Source organism: Neoarius graeffei, chromosome 18, assembly GCF_027579695.1.
Source record: "Neoarius graeffei isolate fNeoGra1 chromosome 18, fNeoGra1.pri, whole genome shotgun sequence".
NCBI lineage: Eukaryota > Metazoa > Chordata > Actinopteri > Siluriformes > Ariidae > Neoarius > Neoarius graeffei.
Window position 1 is genome coordinate 43,245,242 of NC_083586.1, and position 23,334 is coordinate 43,268,575.

Sequence of the window (23,334 nt, forward strand, 5' to 3'; positions counted from 1 at the left end):
ACATCGGCAACAGAGAATTTTTTGCTATCAAGCTAGCCTTGGAGGAATGGAGACATTGGCTAGAGGGCACCAACCATCCTTTCATTATCCTTACAGACCAAAAAAACTAGAGTACCTCAAGACCACCAAATGACTGAATCCCCGTCAGGCCAGATGGGCACTGTTCTTCACTCGTTTTCAGTTCACCACCTCCTGTCATCCTGGTTCTAAGAATACTAAGGCCCTTTCCAGACTTCATGCAAGTTCCAGCATCCGCAGCGAACCTACTCTGATCTTAACCCCCACCCCCAACTGTTTTGTCAATGCTATCATCTGGGAGATAGATAAAGCTATAGTTCAGGTCCAGCCCCACAACCTTCCAGACTCCTGCCTTCTGGATCTCATGCATGTACCTCCACAGTTCCAAGGACAGCTCATCACCTGGGCCCATTCATCCCCAGCAACAGGACACCCAGGTAGCCACCGCATGCATCAGCTCTTGTGAAATAAATATTGGTGGGAGAATATGATTACTGATATCAACTAGCTTTTTTTCTCCTGTTCTGCCTGTGCCCAAATGAAGGTGCCTCGAGCTCCACCTGCAAGCAAACTTTGCCCAAAGACCATGGTCTCACATTTCAATAGACTTTATCACCAATTTGCCCAAGGCACAGAACAATACCATAATTATGGTAACCATCAGAGGTGGAAAAACTGGATTGACAAAGTAAAAGTCCTGCTTAGGTTTTCCTTCTGCCTGTGCTCTCAACACAGGTGATTTCACCAATTAGCTCATCAACCTGGCTTAGGGGATGTGGTAATTAGGATCAGCTGGTTCATTGAATTGGCTGGAGCAAAAATGTGGCAGGGTTTTTACTTTCTGCACCCGGGTTTTTCCACCTCTGGTAACCATTGATCAATTTTCCAAGGCCATCAAGCCCATTCCCCTGCCCAGATTACTCACAGCACTTGAGACCGTGGAACTCCTCTTCTCCCATGTCTTCTGGTACTATGGCAACCCAGAGGACATCGTTAGTGACAAGGGCCCTCAGTTCATGTCCAAGGTATGGGTCGGCTTCATGAATAAACTTGGGATCTCAGTAAGTCTGACTTCAGGATACCATCTGCAATCCAATGGCCAGGTGGAATGGGCTAATCAGGAGATTGGATGTTTTTTGAGAGTATATTGTATGGAAAATCCTAAAGACTGGTCACAATTCATCCTGTCGGCTGAGTACACCCAAAACTCAATCAAGCACTCAGCCAACCAGCTCACACCTTTCCAGTGTATCCTTGGTTATCAGCCTCCACTGTTCCCGTGGGATGACTCACCCACACAGACTCCAGCCATTGCCTCCTGGTTCTGGCAGAGTGAGCAGATTTGGGAAGGAATTCACCAGCATAGAGCAGGTAGCCAACAGGTACAAGCGCTATGTGGACAAACATAGAGAGGACACACCTGCGTATTCACCCGGTGACTGGGTTTGGGTGTCCACCAAAGACCTACCTAACCCTGGTACATGCCGTAAGCTCCAAGCCCATTACACTGGCCCTTTCAAAATACTTAGCAGAATCAATGAAGTGTCCTACAAAGTGGAACTTCCTCCATGTTACTACATGGCACCAACCTTCCATGTATCATGCCTCAAACCCACCATCCAAGGTCCTCTAGCTGCCAACACACCAGCCAAGGAGCCTCCTGTACCCCTACAGTCAGCAGGAGGAACTCATCTACCAAGTCCACAAGATCCTTAACTCCTGTCACAGACAATAAATATCAGGGAATATCTGGTGAACTGGGAGGGGTACGGTCCAGAGGAACAAAGTGGATTACCTGTGAAGGAGATCCTGGACCTGCTCCTTAAACAGGAGTTTCACAGCCAACATCCCAAAAAGCCAGCTCCCAGGAAAAGAGGTTGCCCTAGGAAGGAGATCGCTCCCAGAGTGGGTGCCTTGGTGGGGGGGAGGGGGGTTCTGTCAGTAACAGCACAGAGGATCTCCGTTCATAGCAGCCTCCAAACATGGCCATGATCAACTACAATTCCCAAGCACCACAGCACCCCTTCCCTGAGTACTGATGGCACACTGGTTCCTAGTTTCCCACTAATCAGTCTGCCTATATAAACATGACTCTGACAGACAGACTTTACAAAGTATTGCTCAGCATTATACACCTGATCACCTGTTAGGCTTTTGTGTTCCTGACCTCTTTTCTGTTTGTTTCTGACCTTAACTTTTGTGTACCCTCTGATATTCTATTCGCACATTGATCAAACCTTGCCTGACTTTGACTATGACTTCTGGATCACGATTTGGATTTGGCTGCCAGTTTGCAACACACCTGCTCTCTCCTGTGCATACATCAGTAAGTGTCTGCACTCTGACATTGGTATTGTGCTTATTTTATTCCTTTTGGCTCAATTTTTTATTCCACTTTGGCTCAACACCTGTTGTTTTAAATGTGCTTTCCAAATAAATTAGACTTGAGTTGACTTGACTTGACCTGACTACTAAGTCCAGGGAAGCACTGGATATCCATGGCTTCTTTCTGGAGTGGCATTCGCCAAGCATCTCTGAAGCTGTGGGGACAAGGATGGAACAGATCTGGTTCCAGTCATCATCGAGACTCTGGGGCCAATCAAGCCTGGTGAAATGGTTAGCAACTTCAGCTGAGTAGCAGTGGGCAAAGAGAGGGTTGTGGAGCTTATTGACATCAGGAGGGCAGCGGAGGCTGGGACTCAGAGGATTGTTTCTGCAGAGATGGAAATATAGGTTGGCAGTGGGAATACAGTGGTCAGTGCTGTTGAGCTCAGCACTGAGGTAAACCCAGCAGTTGGAGGCAACCTGCCAGCTTCTGCTCATCAGAATATGGTCTTGGACACATTACCAGTGTTACTGTACCAGGTGGTGCAGTGGACCTGACGATGCTGAAACCAGGTACCCAGGATTTTCAGGTTGTGCACAGCACAGCGCTCCAGCTTGCAGTCACCGTTATTGTGATGTGGCGAAGGGGGAAGGATGCAGTCCAACTGTGCCAACTATGGTGTTCATGTCCTCAAGCACAATAATAATATTATGCCTGAAGATGCGCCTGAGCTTACCGTTTACTTGGTGGTAGAAGACATCCTTGGTTTTGTTTTTGGTGACATCCATTGGGGTATAGCATGAAAAGACAGAAATATAGTCTTGGGAGTGCTTGAAACAGGTATAGAGCATGTGTGGGCCAAGTGGCTTCCAGGAAACAATCGACAATGCATGGTGTCAGTGGAAGGTGATGGCTACGCCCTGGGTGCAGAAGTTATTGTGACCACTCCATAGCAGTCAGTATCTACCAATATCTGCTCGCTGCTACTGGCCCATTTGACTTCCTTAATTGCAGCAATGGAGATGTGCAGGTGAGTGTATTTGGCCAGAAGGAGCAAGGAATGACCAGGCTGTTTCAGGATGAGGATCTGAAAGGTGGCAATGCAGATAGGATGGTGTGTGAGATTGATGGATGGTGGTAGTAAAAATGGGAGCTCAGGGGAGCCCCTGCCTTGCGGGTTTGAGGGAAGCCCATCATTAACCTTCCTGTGTGCTGCCTGGTAAGTGAAGGTTGTTGCTGGGCCTGTACAAGCCAGGTCTTTTGTCTTCTGATGTCCATAGCAGGAGGTTGATAACAGGGGATTGGGCTGCTAGGCCCATGCCCCCAGGCTGAGGCATTCGCACTGGTAACCAAATCCGGATGTCAGGTGTTGCCTGATGGGATTGAAGTGGGGATCTAAGTTCCACCCTTTCCATTGGAGGCTGCCCCAGTCAAATGACCCCTTTTTTTTTTACACCATTCTGTGTAAATTCTAGAGACAATTGTGTGTGAAAATCCTATGAGATCAGCAGCTTTTGAAATACTCAAACTAGACTGTCTTGGACCAACATCCATGCTACGGTTAAAGTACCATATTTTTTCTCATTCAATTTGTTTGATGTGAATATAAACTGAAGCTCTTTCCCTGTATCTACATGATTTTATGCATTATGCTGCTGCCACATAATTGGCTGACTAGTGAACTGCATAAAATTGCAGGTGTTCCTAATAAAGTGCACAGTGTATGTGAACGAACAAATTTAGGGTATGTTCTGTGAAACTCAGTTGTTTCATATTAATGACCTGAAAGAAAGTAAAAGCAAATTCATGAATTAAGGCAAGTAAGACTAGACATTCAATTAGGACAAAAGAAACAATGTCCTCTAAAATGAAGTAGAATTATTGTGTGTCAGTGTCTGAACTGGATTACTGGAAATTTAACATATGGCATGCTCTTTTGCCATTTAGTCGTTCTTTTATTGTTGCCAGCTCTCTGAGAGATTTGCTTTTTGTGGACATTTGTGGCTGTCACTACATGGAAATAACATGGGCCATGAACAAGTTTGGTAATTTCTGATTGACATTTATCATGCATGCCAATATAAAGAAATCAGCAGTAATCGTTTGGAAATCTAGTGGTAACTTTTAGTTGGCCTTCTAAAATATTATACATTTTCAGGAATAAACTTTAACAAAAGACTAATAAATGAGTCTTTGGGCTTTGCATCATTCAAGCTTGCAACCTTTAAACCCTATCTTACAAGGATGCAAGTCTTCCTCCCAATATGTTCTTTGGAACTGTATATGATTGATTGGCACAACTCTGGCTATAACTTGCTATAACTTAACTCTTTCCCAGTTAAATTCCTCTGTAATCTGGGGACGTGAAAGAGGTTAGAAAGAATTGAAGAATTACGAAAGACATGAAGTAATTTGACGCAAGTAGGAAGAAAGTACACAATACTAGGAAGCTGAAGTGAAAGCTATACTGATAACAGATATAGTATACGAGAGAGAGAGAGAGAGAGAGCGAGAGAGCGAGAGAGAGCTGCAGAATAACAGATAAATAAGGCTGTCAACACTTTGCTGTTAACTTCTCTTACAGGCCTCAGCCTGTGCCCGCCCTCCACCCCCTCGCTGAAGTAAGTAGCCTTCTTAGAGGCAGACGATGTGGCACAACTTCAAAGCAGCAGCCCCCCTCCCTCCCCCGGGCACAAACACGGTGTAATTAGTATGTCGTTAATGGGCCATACTATTAGTGCCTTTAAGATAGTGAGGTTTTACACATTAGCCTGGTCTAATCACAACCAGACCTGGTGAGGGCCTCATTTGAACCATGTGCTGGGGAAGAACTGAGGCACAAGCGTGCATGACAGAGAGAGAAAGAGAGAGAGAGACACACAGAGAGAGAGAGAAATAGGACCGAAATGTTAATGCAGTATCAGTATATAATAACACCATGATTGTCAAAGCTGAGGACCTGTGAGACATAAACAGAAACTCCTCTATTTATTTATTTATTTGCTTGTTTGTTTGTTTGGTTAGTTAGTTATTTTTAAAATAACGTTTACACTGATGGATATCATAAATATTTATTCACTGTAATTATAGTTTTTATTGAATTATTACAAGCCTAATCAACGAGTCACTTGAACCGAATGTGTTTAATTTAAAGTTCAACTGGAAAATATGCATAATGTCAATGTGACTTGAACTGTAATTTTAGTAAAACTAGGTGGTGTTCTTATGACATATAAAATATACATTTTAAGACATTGTGAGTTCTTTGGGTTTAGTGGTTAGTCAAATTTAAGATCTAAATTGCCTCCAATATACAGTGTGTGTGTGTGTGTGTGTGTGTGTGTGTGTGTGTGTGTGTGTGTGTGTGTGTGTGTGTGTGTGTGTGTGCATACATACATACAGTAGTTGCCTGATAGAATCTGGCTGCAAACAGACCCCTCTGAGTTGAACTGTGTTCTCATACAAAAAGCATCAGACTGTGAAGTTCATGCATGTTTTTTTTTTAATTTAAATAAAATGACCAGTATTGAATTAAAGCATCCCTTTAGCTCAATTTAATGCACTAGTTCTTTATTAAAATATTGAATCAAATGGACATTTATGGTCACTTATGTAGACAAGCACAAATAGACACATTTAGGTGGTGGTGTACCTCCAGTTGTTGACATTAGTGCTCATAAATGTCATAGTGGGATTTATAAACAAGTTATATACAGATTATGAATGTTTTATAAAGTCCTTCTGAGGGGCCCTGCAAATAGAATATATTTAGTATGTTAATTCAGTGCAGGTTCTCATATACACAGTGTGGCTAGGTTTTTTTTTTTTAAGATTTGCATTGAATTGAATTGAATTGAATTGAATTGAATTGAATTGAATTGAATTGAATTGAATTGAATTGAATTGAATTGAATTGAATTGAATTGAATTGAATTGAATTGAATAATACATCAAATATTGTCCACATAAATTCTTTTGTTGTTTGGTTATTGGATTTAGAGGGTATAGATCACATGTATAACAGACATGGAGGCACACGATTACAGTTGATACTTGTGACTCAGTGACAGATGCATTAGAGTCAGGAGTCCTGGCAATGCATACATTTCTGTCGCTCTCACTCTCTATCCCTCTCTCTCCTGCTCTCTTTTCATCGGTCCAAAGCCTGTCGCTCCCCTGCCTGGCCCAGGTCTGGCCCAATCTGGATATGGTTTTTGCTGCCCAACTGTTTTTTTTTTTTTTACACTGATCTAGTATCAGAGACTTAACCAAAATGGGAACATGAAAATGATGGGTTAATTATATACCTTACGCACATTACACACCTTACATACTTCATTCTTGTTTTAGTCAGACTTTTGAAAGAGCGCAGGCTATAAGGATTATAGTGTATATTGTAGATTAGGCTATTATAGTAATAATACTTGCTCACAAAGGCTTAACCAATAGGTTTCAAATATATATAAGAAAGAAAAACAGTAAGTATGAAAATGGCCTTTTAAATAACCCATTGATTGCTCTGTTTATTTGATGTGTAGTCCATGCCCTTATATTGAGATGTGTTCACTCTTTGGTGTGTTTGTCGTCATTTGTTTGTGTGAGTAAGCGGAAGCAGTCTGTAAGGGTGGTAGAACTGCACCTCCCTATGCCCTGCTGTGTGTGTGTGTGTGTGTGTGTGTGTGTGTGTGTGTGTGTGTGTGTGTGTGTGTGTGTGTGTGTATTCTTTGTATGTGTGTATGCACATTGCTGTTTACTGTTGGGCCTTATGGCAGCAGAGTGGCACTGAGAAATGTAATTAAACCAGCCCACCCCCTCACAATATCTCTCTCGCTCCCTTTTTCTCGCTTTCCTTTTCACTGTCCCTAAGCCACTTAATCCCTATTTAGCATCTCCAACACAGATCTCTAATTCTTTTGTCTCACTTTTTTTTGGTTCAACACCTGACAATATGACAACGTTCTCTTTCTGCTCTCAACTTTCTGACTTTTTTTTTTATTGTGATCCTTCACCTCTGTCTCTCCAATCATGTCTCTTTGTCTTTAAACAGTGTAGTGGCGGTAGCCCAGGCGGGCGGATTGTCATGGCTTGTGTTTTGGCGCGAGTGCGTGTAGCAGCACCTTCTCAGAGAGGGTGGAGTGAGGGAGAAGGAGAGGAGAGAGATGAAGGGAGGGAGGAAGAGGGGGAGGGATGGATGGATGGATGGGGAGCAGGGGAGGAGGCCGTGATGACACTGCATGGTGAAGTCATCCCCATGACATCATCCCCTGGCCCAAAGCCAAGAGACCAGCAGTCTTTCAGCCTCTCTCTTATTCGTTCGGTGTGTGCGTATGTAAGAGTGTGGCTGACACACATACACATACCCTCTTTGTCCACAATGCTGGAGTAAAAACTCTGGTTGTCTTTTGTTCCCACTATTTTCCCCTCCCTCCCCTGCTTCTCTCTCTCTCTCTTAGTGCCCCAGGGCTTGTGCTTCTAGATGAGTTCTGGCTGCACCACGATCAATACAAGCACAGTGAGTGTGGGTCCCTACGTCTCCTGCCCCAGCTGCACACTTACACACACACACACACACACACACACACACACACACACACACACACAAAGGCAGTTCATTAGGTGCTCCCTTGTAAGCAACACGTGGTTTTGCATTCACAATTTTGAAAAGCTCTGCTCGCTCTCCAGTCCTTTCTTTTGTCATGGTCAAACTTTTTAAAATGAAACTCCTCCTTAGACAAACTCTTATAAGTCTTTATCTAGTCCTACTGTTTAAAGCACTATACATTGAGTGGATATTCTGAGCTAAGTTTAACCAGTCAGTGAAATTGATTTAAAAAAAAAAAAAACTTCATATGTTTCACTTCTTAAGTACAGTATTATATTGAAGCAACTTCTGTAAGTTAGCCTGCATGAAGCACTGTTACATATTAATGGAATACAGTATAAAAGACACTCCAATAATCACACTCCGAAACATCTTAAAGAGTGAAAGGTGTCTTTCAGCTAAAGGAATAGTATAGGAAAATGCAACGTTTACACAATTTTCCACTTACTGCAAATGTAGTCTTGCAAGCTTTGCATCATTAGTTTGGAGGAACAAAGCTGATGTACATAGCTAACAAGTAATGGAAGTATGAGTCTCTTCAAATCTTTTCGGGAAATCTTTTCTGCCTCAAACCACATCCACTTTTTCCTGTACTGCACGCTATAAAAATGAACAGAATCTCACTATCTAGCTGGATGCTGCAGTGTTGTGGCGGCAGCCATTTTGATTTAATGTGAGCTAGCCTTTCGTTTCTTAGCCTCATAACTCCAGTGCAAAAGTCAAATGTTGGACTAAAACATGTCCTGGCTGATTGACTGCATTTGTTGTAAGTGGAAATGTTCTTTCTGTAGTGAGAAGATATACAGTATTTTGGAGTGAAACAGTACAATCAGGTGTGAAATGACGCCCCTAAAGCTGGGCTTTTTATCCACTGAGATTTGACCGGCTTGTGAAAATGATGTGATGTATTTTTCTCAGCCTGCATGGACATGGTGATGTATTCAAAAGTCAAGCCATTTACAGGCGCAATTTACATTGGGTTTTGATGGAAGATTTCAGAAACACAAGATTTATTATATTTTTAAGTGACTGACATGGGTGGCACGGTGGTGTAGTGGTTAGCACTGTCGCCTCACAGCAAGAAGGTCCGGGTTCGAGCCCCGTGGCCAGCGAGGGCCTTTCTGTGTGGAGTTTGCATGTTCTCCCCGTGTCTGCGTGGGTTTCCTCCGGGTGCTCCGGTTTCCCCCCACAGTCCAAAGACATGCAGGTTAGGTTAACTGGTGACTCTAAATTGACCGTAGGTGTGAATGTGAGTGTGAATGGTTGTCTGTGTCTGTGTCAGCCCTGTGATGACCCGGCGACTTGTCCAGGGTGTACCCCGCCTTTCACCCGTAGTCAGCTGGGATAGGCTCCAGCTTGCCTGCGACCCTGTAGGACAGGATAAAGCAGATAGAGATGATGAGATGAGTGAATGACATTAATAAATTGTTCAGAATATGAATAAGGACATAAACTACCAAGGGTAAAAAAAAAAATCAGTTTAGATGCTTATTTTTTCATCCATAAACTCACAATCTCACAACAATCTCTTCAAAACTTTTCCAAAAAATTATAATATTGTTGTAATTGTAAGTTGCAATACATGTAGCGGTCTGGGAAAACCCGTTGCATGATGCTGCAAGTGGATTCTGGCAAACCAAAATCTAAAAAAGACAAAAATAAATAAATAAATAAATAAATATGTGGTTTTCTGCCTGTAACATACTTTGATGGCCTCAACTTTAAGAAAACATGGTTTTATTAACTTTCTAAACGTTCCTCGGCTTTCTGCAAAGATCATATTGGGTACGTAGATGAGGAACTGGTTTAACAAATGCAGATGCAGAAGCAGTTCTAGGTTATAAATAAAGGCATGTATGTTTATATTTATTATTTTTGTATTTTATTTTACACTACCGTTCAAAAGTTTGGGGTCACCCAGACAATTTTGTGTTTTCCATGAAAAGTCACACTTTTATTTACCACCATAAGTTGTAAAATGAATAGAAAATATAGTCAAGACATTTTTCTGGCCATTTTGAGCATTTAATCGACCCCACAAATGTGATGCTCCAGAAACTCAATCTGCTCAAAGGAAGGTCAGTTTTATTGAGGTTTTTCATCCACGTGACCAAGTCATGTGATGCTGCCATTTTGGACGTCACGGCTCGAATCAATTTGAATGCGAGGAAGGCGACAAACGAAAAACATAAAAGAAAAAGGAGCGAGATGCAGAAAACACCTTCACTATCCAGCAACGTAGGGCATTTACAGGGCGAGCAGAGGGAGAGGTATTTGCAAAAATTGAGGTTAGCAGGCTTAGAGAACGACGTTTACCTGCTTCCACCAGGATTGTTCACTGACGTACGGAAGTACACGAAGCCCTCGTCTTTACCTGACTTCGGCCCACATGATCTGTATACCTATGTCATTAAAAACCCATCGCCATACACAGGTATTGATCTGAAAGCATATAAGAGTTTGGATGCCTACAAATATTTTGTGTCAGGCTGGGTAACATGCCTACATCAGCGGGTCGTCCCTGGAGCCGGTGGTCGCCATCTTATTACAGCTAAGGTTTGTTCACATTTTCATTTACTTTCGGTCCTCAGGATAAACAAAATGTTATTAAATGTCATTGAAATAACTTCTTAGTCTGTTGAGACATGGCCTGTTATAAATTTGCTGTTACCAGGCAATGACCAAGAACTGTATTATTAGGGTCGGTGTCTGTGTTGTAGCAGTGCACTAGCAGCTAGCTGTTAGCACTAGCTAATGTCAACAACATCATAGCTGGTATGTTACTGTAGCAATGTTTACGTTCAGTTATTTGGATGACTCTTAAAACCTTGCAGTCTCAATTTTTTCCTTTACTGTATTTACTAGTTTACTGTAATTATGATCCGGCAGCTATTTACACCGGATCCAGTGTAAATAGCTGCCGGAGCGCGCTCCGGCTTGCTCCCCCTCAAATTAAGCAGCGTGCTCCGGCTTGCTCCCGGAGCGCGCTGCTTAATTTGAGGGGGAGCAAGCCGGAGCGCGCTGCTTAATTTGAGGGGGAGCAAGCCGGAGCGCGCTCCGGAACCTCAGCCGGAGCACTCCGGGAGCAAGCCGGAGCGCGCTGCTTAATTTGAGGGGGAGCAAGCCGGAGCGCGCTCCGGCAGCTATTTACACTGGATCCGGTGTAAATAGCTGCCGGATCATAATTACAGTAAACTAGTAAATACAGTAAAGGAAAAAATTGAGACTGCAAGGTTTTAAGAGTCATCCAAATAACTGAACGTAAACATTGCTACAGTAACATACCAGCTATGATGTTGTTGACATTAGCTAGCTTGACCTTCAAAATGGCGGACACCAGGGCGTCATGTGACCCTGTGACGTCAGGTGAAAAACCTCAATAACTTCTCTAAAGAGCTAAACTGTTTTCAGCTGTGTTAACATGATTGTACAAGGGTTTTCTAATCATCCATTAGCCTTCTGAGGCAATGAGCAAACACATTGTACCATTAGAACACTGGAGTGAGAGTTGCTGGAAATGGGCCTCTATACACCTATGGAGATATTGCACCAAAAACCAGACATTTGTAGCTAGAATAGTCATTTACCACATTAGCAATGTATAGAGTGGATTTCTGATTAGTTTAAAGTGATCTTCATTGAAAAGAACAGTGCTTTTCTTTCAAAAATCAGGACATTTCAAAGTGACCCCAAACTTTTGAATGGTAGTGTATCTTTGAATGCAATTTTTTCCTTTTTCACGTTTGGGGGGAAATTTTAAAATGCTATAATTTACTTCTGATTGAGATACATACAGTGGTGCTTGAAAGTTTGTCAACCCTTTAGAATTTTCCATATTTCTGCATAAATATGACCTAAAACACCATCAGATTTTCACACAAGTCCTAAAAGTAGATAAAGAGAACCCAGTTAAACAAATGAGACAAAAATATTCTACTTGCTCATTTATTTATTGAGGAAAATGATCCAATATTACATATCTGTGAGTGGCAAAAGTATGTGAACCTTTGCTTTCAGTATCTGGTGTGACCCCCTTGTGCAGCAATAACTGCATCTAAACGTTTCCGGTAACTGTTGATCAGTGCTGCACACCAGCTTGGAGGAATTTTAGCCCATTCCTCTGTACAGAACAACTTCAACTCTGGGATGTTGGTGGGTTTCCTCACATGAACTGCTCGCTTCAGGTCCTTCCACAACATTTTGATTGGATTAAGATCAGGACTTTGACTTGGCCATTCCAAAACATTAACTTTATTCTTCTTTAACCATTCTTTGGTAGAATGACTTGTGTGCTTAGGGTCGTTGTCTTGCTGCCTGACCGACCTTCTCTTGAGATTTAGTTCATAGACAGATGTCCTGACATTTTCCTTTAGAATTCGCTGGTATAATTCAGAATTCATTGTTCCATCAATGATGGCAAGCTGTCCTGGCCCAGATGCAGCAAAACAGGCCCAAACCATGATACTACCACCACCATGTTTCGCAGATGGGATAAGGTTCTTATGCTGGAATGCAGCGTTTTCCTTTCTCCAAACATAAAGCTTCTCATTTAAACCAAAAAGTTCTATTTTTGGTCTCATCCGTCCACAAAACATTTTTCCAATAGCCTTCTGGCTTGTCCACATGATCTTTAGCAAATTGCAGACGAGCAGCAATGTTCTTTTTGGAGAGCAGTGGCTTTCTCCTTGCAACCCTGCCATGCACACAACTGTTGTTCAGTGTTCTCCTGATTGTGGACTCATGAACGTTCACATTAGTCAATATGATAGAGGCCTTCAGTTGCTTAGAAGTTATCTGGGGTCCTTTGTGACCTCGCCGACTATTACACGCCTTGTTCTTGGAGTCATCTTTGTTGGTGGACCACTCCTGGGGAGGGTAACAGTGGTCTTGAATTTCCTCCATTTGTACACAGTCTGTCTGACTGTGGATTGGTGGAGTCCAAACTCTTTAGAGATGGTTTTGTAACCTTTTCCAGCCTGATGAGCATCAATAACGCTTTTTCTGAGGTCCTCAGAAATCTCCTTTGTTCGTGCCGTGATACATTTCCACAAACATGTGTTGTGAAGATCAGACTTTGATAGATCCCTGTTCTTTAAATAAAACATGGTGCCCACTCACACCTGATTGTTATCCTATTGATTGAAAACACCTGACTCTAATTTCACCTTCAAATTAACTGCTAATCCTAGAGGTTCACATACTTTTGCAGCTCACAGATATGTAATATTGGATCATTTTCCTCAATAAATAAATGAGAAAAGTATGATATTTTGTCTCATTTGTTTAACGGGGTTCTTTTTATCTACTTTTAGGACTTGTGTGAAAATCTGATTGTTTTAGGTCATATTTATGCAGAAATATAAAAAATTCTAAAGGGTTCACAAACTTTCAAGCACCATTGTACAAAAGAGAAAAAATATTTCAGAAAACATATTTCAAAATTATAAAAATAGTAGAAAATTTCACCATGTGTAGGGTTTTCCTATGCTGCCAAACATAATTAAGTACTATACTGTATACCCAGTTATAGCCAGTTCAATGCAATTCATATGAATATAACAAAGACACCACCACAGTCAAGTTTGACTCCTTCACCTCCTCCTTGTTTTCCTCCCTCTGCCCCATAAACCCACTTCTTTCTGGGCGTGAAGAGCAGTTTTGTCTCCTGGCCTTCCAGAGACAGAGCCGGAGTCACGCGACACTGAAGTCTGCTTTCGCCACACACTCACTGTTCTTCCTCCCATTTTATTTACCATGTGCTCTTGCCATTATAGTCTGCTCTTTCTCCTTCTCTCGCTCTCTCAATGCCTGTTATTCACTCCATTGCTAAACAAGTGGATTGATGGTGACAGAGGATTTTTTTGTTTTCCATCGTTGTGTTGCGTTCAGCAGTGGCAGCAAAACGTCAAGCAAAGTTTTACAGTATTTCAAAAGAATTATCCCTGTGTGATTTACAGTTGTCACACAACAGATGAGTTGTCTATGGTGTTGTTAGCTTTTGTTAACCTTGTTCCTGACAACTTAGCCAACCAGTCCTTTCAGCTTTTAACCTACAGAACTGGATTGTCAAGGGCCACTCCCCTGGAGACATGCCATGGCGGTAGTCTCTATAGCGAGAGGGCCTCCCTGCAAACATCTGATTGGACAAGAGAATCCAAGGTTGTCTTTACACATTTTGATTTTCAGAAAAATATTTCCCTGCCATATGTAGTTCAGAAACTGCTGCATATGTGCAATTTCACATATAAAATGCTACATTAACTCTGAACTATGAGGGAGAGGGTGAAAGAGAAAGAGGAAAGCAGAGTTAAGGAAACACAATGGGATGTTGCATCATACCAAATTCTGTAATAAGCCTTTTAAATAACTTTCGGTGAAGCACATACTGTACATACAAATAACATATTAAAGGGAAAACAGTTATGGTCTTGGCAGCCATTTTGCTGGCATAGTTGAATACACTTGTCACCTTTGAGGTAAGAATTATTGCAAATCAATACAAAGTTCTTCTATATGATCATTTTATCTTATGATTTAACATTTCTATGTTGATAGGAGTGCCATCTTCCAAGAAGATTTTTCCTCCATCCAAAGGGAACAAAGTCTCACTAAATGGCTTAATGACGATGAAAATCATATGCTATGATCTACACAATCACCAGAACATAGCCCAATTGAATACCTATGGGAGATTTTGGACCAGCATGTTCGACATCACTCTCCACCACCATCATCAAAACACCAGTTGAAGGGAATATGCTTTAGAAGAATGGTGTTCATTCCTCCAGTACAATGTTTAGAGACTTGGAGAATCGATACCAAGGTGTATTGAGGCTAAGTGGTATAGAAGTTCTATAACTATGTAAGTACCTGTGCTGGAAGATAGATACAGCCTGCAGCTGCTCGACACCCCCTCATCAGCCATCAACCAGGGGTGAGTGCACAGTTTCGGTGGCTAAGGTGGTACTGCCACTCCTGGCATCACCAGTAGCATTATGCCACCAGGGGGTGTCTTATTAATAAAGCTATCAGCTTTCTTCAGACCTTTGACCATACCCAGCTTGAAGACTTTTCTGCTGCCCTTTGAAGTCCCTTAGAAACAGCTTTCATGGCACGAGAACTCAGACCAAGTTGAGACAGGAAAGATATCATGGTACGCCCTAGGAAACCACGACAGCCAATTTCAACCGGCCACACAGTGCACAACCAGCCATTATCTTCACATGCCATACGCAGCTGTTCATACTGTGTCTTCTATCATTCAAAGGTCTCTTCCATATTGTCTTCCCAAGGAACGGTCAACTCAATCAGGTGTACACGACTTGGTGAGTCCGATCACACAGTCACATCTGGACATTTGTTAGTAATTGCAATGTGTACTGGAAAAACCAGGTTCTCACCAAGATCTACCGAGACTTGCCAGTCCCGAGCACCTTTAAGCAGTCTTGATTGTTTCGTCAGCTTCCTACTGTGGGTTGGTTTCTCACCCTCCCTCCAGAATAATATTTGCTGCTGTGCTGTTTCTCCTGGCTTCTTGTTGACACACTCACATTGCTTCCTCACAATATCTTCTAGCACTGGCAACACCTGGTCATGACGCCACATATAGAGACGTAGGAGACATAGGAGTTGTTTACATGCAGACAACATATGGCTAAGTGTGCTTCTTTCAACACTGCAGTACAGACATAGGTCAGACTCAGAATAACCCCATAACTTAAGGTTTACTGGTGATGGAAGGAGATCATATACGGAGTGCAGAAGAAATGCTACCACAGGTTGAGCCTTTGACCAAATTTCTGGCCACGACACAGTTCTAGATTCAGCAGTAGCCAACCTCAGCCATGCTCCCTGCTTTGCATGATCTGCTGAAGTTGTAAGACATGCTTCTTCCTCAAATGTTCAGAGCTCAGTCAAAACCTTTTCCCAGCACCCAGGTAAGTCCTCACGGGACGGGAAAATTACCTGTGATGCACATTTCCAAGTCCAGCTCTTCCAGTCTGAACAACTCCAACAACATCCTTGGTTCACAGGCTGGCTTCAGCAGTCTCCACCACATCCCTTGCTGACCACTTCCTAGCAGTTTGTACCTCTGGCTGGATGTCCCATATGATGGAATCAGGGGAATCCCACTTCATGAGATGTAGATGAGCTTTGCCAACTTTAAATTCCTCCAAAAGCGAGGGTAATGGTAAATTCACTTATTCTTCTTAATGAATAGCCCAACAGTTGAGAGGCAAGGAGCAACTCCAAGCCACTTATGCATGTGCTTGTTAATATGACACTGTATTATTTCCACTTGAGAAAGAGATATTTCATACACCTCTAAGAACCATAGGATATGTGGGAGAAGGCCAAATCGGAAACACCAAATCTTTAACCTTCCTAAGTTCCTGAATTTAGTAATGCATCTTCTCATGAGCTGTGAAACAGGTCAGAGCTATAAATAGTGCAGACCACTGGTCAAATTTTTTTGACAAAATAGCAGACAATTTGTTACTTTATATAGCGACATGATATTTAGAATGATGTACAGTTTAGGATGTGGCCTTTAGGACATTCTGGTGGTTTTAGAAGGCAGTATTACAATTTTATATGACTTCTTGTTTCGTATTTGTTTCTATTCCCTGGTCTGTCAATAACATGACAGCAGTATATGAGCTACACAATACACTACATGACTAGTAGGACAATGTTTGACATTCATACACAAAAAAGAATGACTTCTTGTATTTTTTGGTATTGCCATTGTTGTTAATATTTTAATATTTTTTAAAAAAGTTTACACTTTTGCTCTTTTCTCACTCCAATTAAAGTTTTGGCACACTTGGCTGGATTTGGGTAGTTCACTGTCATTTTACAGCTTAACAAACCTGCCGTGTCTTGGGTTCAATAATTAAACAAAAGCTCATTCTCATCTCATTCTCATTATCTGTAGCTGCTTTATCCTGTTCTACAGGGTCGTAGGCAAGCTGGAGCCTATCCCAGCTGACTACGGGCGAGAGGTGGGGCACACCCCGGACAAGTCGCCAGGTCATCGCAGGGCTGACACACAGACACAGACAACCATTCACACTCACATTCACACCTACGGTCAATTTAGAGTCACCAGTTAACCTAACCTGCATGTCTTTGGACTGTGGGGGAAACCGGAGCACCCGGAGGAAACCCACGCGGACACGGGGAGAACATGCAAACTCCACACAGAAAGGCCCTCGCCGGCCACGGGGCTCGAACCCAGACCTTCTTGCTGTGAAGCGACAGCGCTAACCACTACACCACCATGCCGCCCATTAAACAAAAGCTATATACATGTTTTGTTTTGGGTTTTTTTTTGTTATTATTATTTGTTGTTGTTGTTGTTTTTTTTTCAAATTTATGTGAGAACACATTCCAGTCCTATTTCATTAACTTCCAAAGAACTTCACAGGTACTATAGTACAGTGAGAAACAAGCACACACAAGTACTCGACTACGGTACAGTTTTGGATTGAGATTCATTTTTGCACAGTGTTACAGTTACACTCCAGTACACATAGAAGTGTATATTATTTCAATGATTTCCTGCATGATTTCTTTTCTGCTATGACTCAGAAAAAACATATAGCACGAGTAGTAACACGTTTAAATCAATCTTTACACACTGTAATACCTAGCCAAGGAGAAACTTGAAAAACAACAACAATAGTCTATTTTGATTCTTCTTTGTAATAGGAAAAAAAGAGTGTGTGATCCTGTATGCGAGTGACTCAGTATTGATCGTGACTTGTGGGTGGAATACTATGTAAAACACAGACACGTATCACGAGCATACACCCAAACATGAAAAAAACCACCTACGTACCTAAATGTTTCATTTTCACCTGTCCCTCTTGCAATATAAAGTATTTGAAGCAATCTCGCTGCACTGTTGCAATGCATGCATGCGAATGTGCAAATAACACACTGATTAGTCTAGTAGAAGTCATACTACTACTCTATGTATCATCATGTTGTCATAATTACAGGAAAAAATAAACAAGCCTACAGGACTAAAGCATTATGGGATCGTTGACTGGGGGTATGATCAACTCAGTACACACTCACAGAGCTGGGAATGGTTCATGGGTTTCCACCCGCTCTCAACCCTTATACACACATTCACTCACCACATTATCCACGCGACTCATCCCTCTCTGAGCTTCTCTTTATTTGTCTCTTTGTTTCCGTCTTTCTTACCCTCTGATTTAATACTCTAATAATGTCTGCAGTTAGCACCAGGACTGTCGTCAGAATAAGAATGTTTTAATTATCCACATTTTAAGTGAACTAATATATTTATTTATTTAATGTATTTGAACTCGTATTAAAGGAATACTCCAGCGTTTTTCAATCTAATTGTTTTTTACTGCATCTACTGAGTCTGTGTGATGACCACATGCAATATTTTTTTTTTCATGTAATCAGAAAAGGACAAAAACATGTTTACTTAACACTCACATAATGGTCTAAGGGCAGTTGTTGTATCATTCTTCGGTCAAAGGTATTTGTAAATTTCACTTTAAACCTGTTTATTTTGTCCTTTGAAGGACTTCTTTTTCAGAGGAGAAAATCCACCTTTCCATTAACAGTTGTAGTTGGGCTTGTAGCTGGTGTTGTCTGATCAAACATGGAAACCACAAATTCTCGTGCAGCACAAATTATATTTTATTTTACTGCACCACGGTTTTAAAGTTATATCAAAATACAAAATACCATGAACATCTTCAATACGATATTTTCTCATGTCTGTCTCATTCTAAGGCCTTTAATGTGAAAATGTACACTCACTGGCCGCTTCATTAGGAACACCCATGCACCTGCTGTTTTATGCTGTTCTCTAATCAGCCAATCCCTTGACAGCAGCACAATGCACAAAATAAATACAGACACAAATCAAGAGCTTCAGTTAATGTTCACGTCAAACATCAGAATGGGAAAAATTGTGATCTCTGTGACTTTCACTGTAGCATGGGCATTGGTTTGAGCCAGATGGACTGGTTTGAGTGTTTCAGAAACTGCTGATCTCCTGGGGTTTTCACACACAACAGTCTCTAGCATTTACACAGAATGGTGTGAAAAACAAAAAACATTGAGTGAGCAACAGTTCTGTGGGTGGAAACAAACGTCTTGTTGATAAGAGAGGTCAAAGGAGAATGGCCAGATTGGTTTGTGTTGCCAGGAAGGATATAGCAACTCATATAATCACTCTTTACAACCATGGTGAGCAGAAAAGCATCTCAGCATGCAACAGCAGAAGAGCACATTGGGTTCCAGTCCTGCCAACCAAGAACATAAGATCATGCATATACAAATCAAGAGCTTCAGTTAATGTTCACGTCAAACATCAGAATGAGAAAATTTGTGATTTCTGTGACTTTCGCTGTAGCATGGGCATTGGTTTGAGCCAGATGGACTGGTTTGAGTATTTCAGAAACTGCTGATCTCCTGGGGTTTTCACACACAACAGTCTCTAGAGTTTAAACAGAATGGTGTGAAGAACAAAAAACATTGAGTGAGCGACAGTTCTGTGGGTGGAAACGTCTTATTTATAAGAGAGGTCAAAGGAAAATGGACAGCTTGGTTCGAGCTGCCAGGAAGGATATAGCAACTCATATAACCACTCTTTACAACCATGGTGAGCAGAAAAGCATCTCAGCATGCAACAGCAGAAGAGCACATTGGGTTCCACTCCTGCCAGCCAAGAACAGGAATCTTAGAATCAAGAACAAGTTCCTATTAAAGTGGCCGGTGAGTGTAATGTTTTAGCTTTGTTTCATCTTTCAGTTTTTAGTGAATATTGACAAAGTTCAACAACTGCCCTTAGACTTCCATTGTGATAGATTTTGAGTAAACAGGTTTCACATTCATCTCTCAGTACTGTAAATCTTCGAAATCGTCTGTGATGATCATGCATGCAATACAGATCCTGTAGCTAAAGATTAGTTGAAAAACCAATTAAGTATTCCTTTAATGGATATTTCATGTAGCTTAAAGGCTCCGCCTCACCCTTCCCAGAATTCAGTTCAGTGTTTTTGTTTTGAAATCATATGGTCGCTACTCTGCTAGCTTTTTGTGCAGCAAAACCTCTGCAAATTCAGTGTTAGTGATCTCTTCAAATCCATCTCGTACTTTTTCTTCATCTATGTGTGATATGTGGAAGTTTTGGGTAGAATATGCCTGATATTTTCTTTCCTTCATGGCTGCTTACGAAACAGCCGAGGTTGGTTCTGGCACAATACATTGGAATAACCACGCGAAAATGGAAAGGATCAGTCAAAACAATTTAAAATATAACTACTTTGACAAAATATCATCAAGTTTATGTTACAATTCATGATCTATGGCTTAGGATGTTGCTGGATTGTTGCAGAATATTTTTCAAACAGTGGAATATCCATGGAGAGCGGCATGGTGGTGTAGTGGTTAGCACTGCCATCTCACAGCAAGAAGGTTCTGGGTTCGACCCCAGCGACCGGCGAGGACCTTTCTGTGTGGAGTTTGCATGTTCTCCCCGTGTCCGCGTGGGTTTCCTCCGGGTGCTCCGGTTTCCCCCACAGTCCAAAGACATGCAGGTTAGGTTAACTGGTGACTCTAAATTGACCGTAGGTGTGAATGTGAGTGTGAATGGTTGTCTGTCTATGTGTCAGCCCTGTGATGACCTGGCGACTTGTCCAGGGTGTACCCTGCTTCTCGCCCATAGTCAGCTGGGATAGGCTCCAGCTTGCCCGTGACCCTGTAGAACAGGATAACCGGCTATAGATAATGGATGGATGGATTTAGGATGTTGCTGGATTGTTGCAGAATATTTTTCAAACAGTGGAATATCCATGGAAGGCGGCACAGTGGTGTAGTGGTTAGCACTGTCATCTCACAGCAAGAAGGTCCTGAGTTTGAGCCCAGCGGCCAGCAAGGGCCTTTCTGTGTGGAGTTTCCATGTTCTCCCCGTGTTTGCATGGGTTTCCTCCGGGTGCTCCGGTTTCCCCCACAGTCCAAAGACATGCAGGTTAGGTTAACTGGTGACTCTAAATTGACCGTAGGTGTGACTGTGAGTGTGAATGGTTGTTTGTCTATGTGTCAGCCCTGTGATGACCTGGCGACTTGTCCAGGGTGTACCCCGCCTCTCGCCCATAGTCAGCTGGGATAGGCTCCAGCTTGCCTGTGACCCTGTAGAACAGGATAAGCGGCTACAGATAATGGATGGATGGATGGAATATCCATGGATGCAAAAATGGCGACTCGCTACTTGGCACAGAGGCTTCTAGGAAGGGTGAGCAGACCCCTTTAATTAGTTTCATAAGAATTGAAATGGATAAAAAAATCTCTGTATGAGAATGTATACCATTTTATATGGTACGCACTACTTAAATTTGTACAAAATTATACAGGAAGCAGTTAGAAATTTCCCTCAGCAACATATTATGGCTAGTTTTGTTTAATTTAACTTTCTTGCTCTCTTCTCTCTTTCTCTATTAGGCATCAGGAAAAGATGAAGCAGGTCTGTGTGTGTGTGCGGTATTATTGGGAGTAGCTGAGGCTGCACTGGGGTGCTGTGGTGTAGAGTTGCATCGGTGTGTCCTCTCTCTGAGGGGATGACAGAGACAAGCTTTCCCCCCTGCCTCCACACGGCTGTGCTGTGGGCTGCTGTTAGCATCCTCTACAACTCGACTCCCCCTCCTGCTGATTCAAGATCAGCTCCACACACTTACATGTCACATTTTAACAACGTTAAAGGGACCTACACTGACCCAAGACCAGGAAAAAGTTTGATCATGTATGAGAAGAAACATGACATAGATATAGCTAAGAAAAGCAGATCAGGGTTTCTTTAAAAAAAATTTTTAAATAAAATGCTATAGATACAAGGGGGGGAAAGGTCACTGAATAAATGTATATTGTTTATGGTATACTTTATTTTCACTTATTTGAATTTATATATATTTACTAAAGAAATGTAATAAACTAGGGGCGGCATGGTGGTGTAGTGGTTAGCGCTGTCGCCTCACAGCAAGAAGGTCCGGGTTCGAGCCCCGTGGCTGGCGAGGGCCTTTCTGTGTGGAGTTTGCATGTTCTCCCCGTGTCCGCGTGGGTTTCCTCTGGGTGCTCCGGTTTCCCCCACAGTCCAAAGACATGCAGGTTAGGTTAACTGGTGACTCTAAATTGACCGTAGGTGTGAATGTGAGTGTGAATGGTTGTCTGTGTCTATGTGTCGGCCCTGTGATGACCTGGCGACTTGTCCAGGGTGTACCCCGCCTTTCGCCCGTAGTCAGCTGGGATAGACTCCAGCTTGCCTGCGACCCTGTAGAACAGGATAAAGCGGCTACAGATAATGAGATGAGATGAGATGAGATGTAATAAACTAGTAAAGCATGTGTTTTAAAAGTGATATCACATGCAAGTAGTTAATTTCGAGTATGTAGTTGAATCTTAAACAGAGGTCTATGGGATGTAGTATAGTGCACTGCATATAGTGAGGATGTACAGTGAATAGAATGTCATTTCCTGGGTTGTGCTTTACCAAATGAAAGGAAAAACCAACATGAAACCAACATGACTGGAACACCATGCTTCCAAAAGATATATTAGTGTACTGATGATTTTTGTGATCGTTCTTCAAGCAACACATCACTCCAGAATCTCCCACCGATGTTCAGTTGGATTAAGATCTGGTTACTGTGAAGGTCATAGTATATGATTGACATTGTTTTCATCTTTATCAAGCTCGTCAATGAGCCCTCGAGCCCTGTGGATAGTGGAGGAGTCATCCCACTCCAAATCAGGATAGAAATGTTTCATCATAGGATAAAGGTGATCAGACAGAAGAACTTTGTATTGATTTGCGGTGACCGTTTCTTCTAAGGGGATCAGAGGGACACAAACTGTGCCCCCTACGACATAACAGAGCCACTGGTTTTCACTTTAATTTGTCACCTATCTCTAGCTAAACATTAGCAATGTCAATAAAACATTGCTGTGGGTAAATTAATGATAAAGAATCTGACATTTATGAAAAATGATATTACTTTCTCTTTAGATTTTGATTGAATATTAGGAAGTGACACGATTTTCACTTTTTATCATTTAGGCAATATGAATATTTCTGTCTATGAGAGTATAACAATATCAGCTAATTAATATCCAAATGCAACATTTAAGGGAATTTGACAACCCTCATCCAGAGAATGCTCATATGTGTTTACTTATATTTTCTATACCTGCTATGAAAGTATTGTTCTTTCTTTCTTTCGTTTTATTAAAATGTGAAAAATATTATATACAGCAGAGATTTTTGCACTCTGTAATACTTTTCCACAGGAATGTGTGGTCTTGGTCTAAAATTGATCTTTTAGGGGCACATCTCATAAACACC

The 23,334-nt window shown here is 41.9% G+C and overlaps 1 pseudogene; it reads right to left on the reverse strand.

The window, feature by feature from the left end:
• Positions 1–3,257: 3,257 nt before the first annotated feature.
• LOC132865774 (putative potassium channel regulatory protein) overlaps positions 3,258–23,334 on the reverse strand; it is a 68,393-nt pseudogene continuing 48,316 nt past the window's right edge.